The following is a 5,036-nucleotide window of genomic DNA, read 5'->3' on the forward strand; positions in this document are numbered from 1 at the left end:
CGCTGCTATAAAGCCAGGCAGCCTTGCGAAATGTGCAGAGGCAAGTCAGAGCCCCGTGGGGAGGATGAATCATTTTCTGGGATAGAGCAACAATAGGCATTTTCAAATCCTGTACATTTTCAGGAGAGAACAGTGCTGTGTTTGTGTTGGCTTTGCTGTGCACTTGGATGTTCTGCTAGGCTGAAATGTAAGGATTTGTTTTGTAAGGGCGTTTCCTCATGTGTCATCTTTGTGGCCAGTGGTGAATAGAGGTTTTCAGAAGCAGCCAATTTTAAGGGATTTCTTCAAGGAGTGTGTGTGTGGCATTGGGAAGCCATGAAGTAGAAATAATCCCTGTATCTGCTTGGCACACTGAAACTCTAAAAGTTGCCACTCTCCCAGTGCTGTAATACAGGCAGTTTCACTGAGTCTGAGCAAGGGCCCAAGTGGGCACAGAGCTGGGAGCCCTGCCCCATGCAACCAGCACTTGCTGTGCTGTAAAACATGCCACCCTGGGAGCACTGTGCTCCCTGCAGGGACTGCACCAGTCTGGCGGGAGCTCAACCACATCACAGATAGCAAATGTGCTGGGTGCTGCAGAAACAACTTTTCTGACTGAGGACAGAGGTTTTGGGAAGGGTTCTTCTACTTCTCAGGCAGGCAGGGCAGTGCCATGGCATGGAGTGTTGTCATCCCTGACTGCAGCACATGAGCAGACAGAGCAGGGCTCTGTGCTACTGCCAGAGCAGTGGGTCAAGAGGGAAGCTCCCATGTAAGCCCTCAGCTTCCCAGCTGCCAGCTCTCCTGCTGCTTTCTCCCTGAGGTTGGAAGGAAGACCTTTCCCTTCTTGGTCAGGGTGGAAGTGCTGCTGATCACTGTTAAACTCTTGGTATTGGAGCCTGCTCTTTAAATAGTGTTTACTTTTTAAATAATTTTTAATGTGTATCAGTGTAAAGGGTCCCTTTGAGAAGGTGTGCTTTGTGTTGCAAGTGGGTGTTGTGTTCGTTCCCTGTTCTAACTGGAAAGGTACTGGGAGTGGGGGAGTGGCTGTCAGCACAACCCACACGTTTTACTGGTCCTTCTTGTTCCTCCTCCATGTGAACGTGCAGATCCCATCTCACAGATCAATAGCACTGTGCTATCACAGCATCAGCTCCAGGCGCTTTTGGGATGGAATTGCTGTCAGCTGCACCCCAAAACCACCCTGCACACCCCACCCAGCATGTGTACAAACACACAATTTTGCTTGGAGCTGACAAAGGGATGTAGACATTTAGTTTGCCTTTCCTGAGCAGTGAGAGGCAGCAGGGCTCTGTGTGTCAGGGGTCTTCTCTTACTCACCAAGTGTTTTTAAAAATCCTAAGTCTTTCATACCAGAAGACTGGGGCAGGACATGGAAACTTGGTAGGGTGTTACCTGCCCAGCTTTGAATTGGCAGCCTGAGCCTCCTGTATCCTCGAGGTCAGGCCAGGAAATGTTTATGGTCCCTTTTGCTGCCAAAAAATTAAAAGTCTAAGCATTGCCTTTGCCAGAGATCAGTTTGCACCCCTTGCTTGCTCAGTGTGCTGTCTGAGTGTGTAAAACTGCTGCCCTGAACTCTGGAGCCTGAAGGTCAGCCCAAACGGCAGGGGTGGGAGAGTCAGAGACGTGGGCTCCGATCATCCCTTGCTGGCTCGTAGGTGTTTGCACTTTGCCTTTCAGTGGGGCTTGTTCCTGAATTTCCTCACTGTGCTTTCAGACTGATGGAGTTATGGAAATGCATTTCTCTGTTGGGTGCAGGGAATGTCAACATTTCATCTCACCTATAAGGTCATTTTTCTACAGAAAAAAATGGTTGTTGGAGTACTTGGGCTTTCAATTAAGAAAAAAAAAAGAAAAAAGGGAGGGGGGAAGGAATTTTGAAAGATACTCTCTTTTTCTAGTGAACACCATATATCGTGAATAAGTCGCGCCACCTGTCGGCCGCCCGCGGGGCCGCAGCAGCGGGCCTGGCAGAGCCCCCCGCTCATCTGGGGGCACCGCAGCACTGGGTGATCCCCCCACTCCTTTGGGGGGACCCCCAGCCCCGGGTGAACCCGATGGAGCCAGCAGCGGCCACTGGCTGGCTGCTTCCCCCACCGCAGCTCTTGATAGTGGGGATCTTCTTGGCTAACCCTCCTGATCTTCCCCAGAAGTCCTCTGGTTTTAAGAAGCAAACCACCAACTACCCAGAACCACTGCACAAATATTTTATTTGTAGTTTCTTCCCCACCCTCAAGGGAATGATTTCTCTCTTTAGTGGTTCTTAGTTGACAAATAAATATTAAAATAAGAGGTACTAGAGCAGGTCGAGAAAACATTTCAGAAGTAGAGACTTTCCCCCCCCCCCTCCCCTACTGTAATATTTGGGAACAGTCAAGACTGCAGGCTTGCCCTGGGTTTTATCTTACTATATTCATAAGCAAAATGACATTTTGCCTGTAGGTGACCCGTGGGGCAGCAGTGACACGGCCACTAGCTCCACTGCTGGCTGTCACCCAGCTTGGGTTCTGCACTGCAGTTACCAAGATAACTCCTCCAAGGGTATCCACTGAATCCTTTCCTGGCTGGCATTAACTCTTGAGCTGCTGCATCATTATACTCAGTAGATTGTTCTTTTTCAAGCCTGTTGAAGAAATTACTGATTAATGCTCTGCTTCTGCACAGGGTTTGCTGTTTCTCATGTTAAGCAATAGGATTAATTGGATATGTCTGCCACAAGGGCTGGGTTATTGAGTCATTCCCCCGGGTTTGCTGAGCCTCTCAAAGGCATCTGGTTGTTTTCAGCAGAGTGATTTGGGATTTTCCCCAGAGGGTGTGTGCTGGAGATCTCATGGCAGGCTTGAGTCCAGCTAATTCCAGTTTCCTCCATAAATTGGTGGGTTAGACAGGACAGGAAGTCAACAAAATGGTCTGTCTTTGTGTCAGGTGAATTCAGACACCTTTGCTGAAGGTTCAGTGTCTGTCAATGGTCACTTGATTTGACCCTGTGGTTCAAAATGCCTGTTACAGGGAGTTATATAGTCTTTAAAATCTCACAAGTGCTTTTAAACTCTGTATAATTACAGATTTTTCCTAAACCTCTTTCAAGCATGTCCTAAAGCTCTGATTATTTTCCGATCAATACCACTGTGGTGTTCTAAATGCTACTAAATGAGCAATAACAAGCAATATTTTTGCTAGAACTATATCCTGAGGTGAGACCTCCAGGAGAGCTGGAAGCTTTATAGGGGCACCACAAGGCTTTGAGGCACTTGCTGAGGTTTCAGGCCAGTGCAGTTGGCATTTGACCTTCCTTTTGCTGCCTGCACTATCGTGGGCAGAATGAAGCACCTCCAGGCAAGGGAAGGTGGGGCTGGAAGGCCCAACCCAAGGGGTCAGTCATGGACACACCATCCTAACTCAGGGTGGTGCTTCTGGGACAGGTTTACTGGGCTGCCAGCTGTGGGTGTTGGTCACGCCATGCTCCCTGCTGGGCTTGGCTATATTTTTTCCCTTAGAAAAGGAAATACCAAAGTAGAAAGTATATATTTTAATTTTATAAATTAAATAATTTCAAAAATGTTAAATTTGATGTTAGCTTTACAACGGCTTCCCTACGTTTTGGGGTTATTCTGCTGTGGAAATGGAGGTACAAATTTATTTTTTGTCCTTTGAACTGCACTCAGGAGAGCTGTGGACATACAAGGGGTCAAAGGGAAGTGCAGTGAGAGCCATCAGAGGCCCTTTGGTGGTCAGCAGCTTTTTGCAAGCTCTCCAGCACCCTGTGGGAGCTCTCACAAAGCAGCTGCTTCTTTCTTTCCTCTCCTGTTTGATTGAAATCCTTACTGCAAAGCATTATACCTGCATGAAAGATAACCAGGAAATTCAATTCTCACCAGAATAAAATTGAATTCAGTTCCTCACTGAATGAAAATGGTTGTTTAAAGCCACAGAGTGTTGTTTTGTTCCCAAATGTAGGAATAGAGTTTAATTTTTGCTTTACTCCCTTTGTGTTTGCTTTTCCTTCTTTCTTTCTTTTTCAGTAGCAACATGAAAAGAGGAAAAATTAGAACTAAAAAGAGAAAAAATTGAAAGAATAAAATGAGGGAGAATAAAAGTTGCTATTTTTTCAGTCCTTTCTTGAAAATGTTTATTGCTAGAAAAGTCCCAATGCTGGTTTGATCCCAGTTGAGTAAGTCTGTAGAACTTGTATATATTGAGTAATGAATCTTGTCTCCCTTGCAGTGCTCTGATTGGATTTTTACCTTATCCTTCAGGCTTCCTAGAGTGAAATGAAAGTGTTAATGCTTCTTTAATTTTCAGTTTGGTACCAGTAGCAATAGTTGATGGTAATAACACAGTTCTTTCACTAACTATGTGGCAGCTTAGTCCTACCTGACTCCTAAAAAAGGTCCCAACTGCTTATTACTGGAGGCATCCACATGCCCTGTGATGTTTGACACCACTTTGCTATCCTGGTCATGAATCTAAAAAGAAAAGTACTGGTGTCCTGGAGGTTCCTTTGCGATTCAATAAAACACTGACCTATTTATGTATCTGTCTCATTAAATGTTCTGGTACTCTTCCCATTTTTCTTTTCTAAAGGCGAATTTCCTTTTACTTGAGGCTTCTTGCTCACTGGTAAATGTGTTCAGTCATAGCCTGCTAATTGAGTGGAGCATGGGCAAAGAGGAGAGAATGAAAAAGGCAACTCATAATGAAAGGTGCATAATGGATGGCTGGTGTGTCCATGTCACACAGTTGTACCAGGAGAAGTTTCAGGGTACACAGCCCTCAGTGTCTGAAAACCAGTGTGTGAGCACATAATTGTAGGACACACATACCACAGGGGCAAACTTATATCCCACAGACAACTTTAAATTATTTGTTAACTTGCAAGCACTGACCTTTTCAGTTAAAATGTTCTTTTATATCTTCTGTGCATATAATTTCTTAAGACTAAAAATATATGATCTATAAAAATTTTTGAAACCTTCACTATCAGTCAGTTTCAGAGCCTGAAGTTAAAACAAAGTCCTGTGTTAATTAACTTAACT

Source organism: Pithys albifrons, chromosome 2 (genome assembly GCF_047495875.1).
Source record: "Pithys albifrons albifrons isolate INPA30051 chromosome 2, PitAlb_v1, whole genome shotgun sequence".
In the NCBI taxonomy this organism is placed as follows: domain Eukaryota; kingdom Metazoa; phylum Chordata; class Aves; order Passeriformes; family Thamnophilidae; genus Pithys; species Pithys albifrons.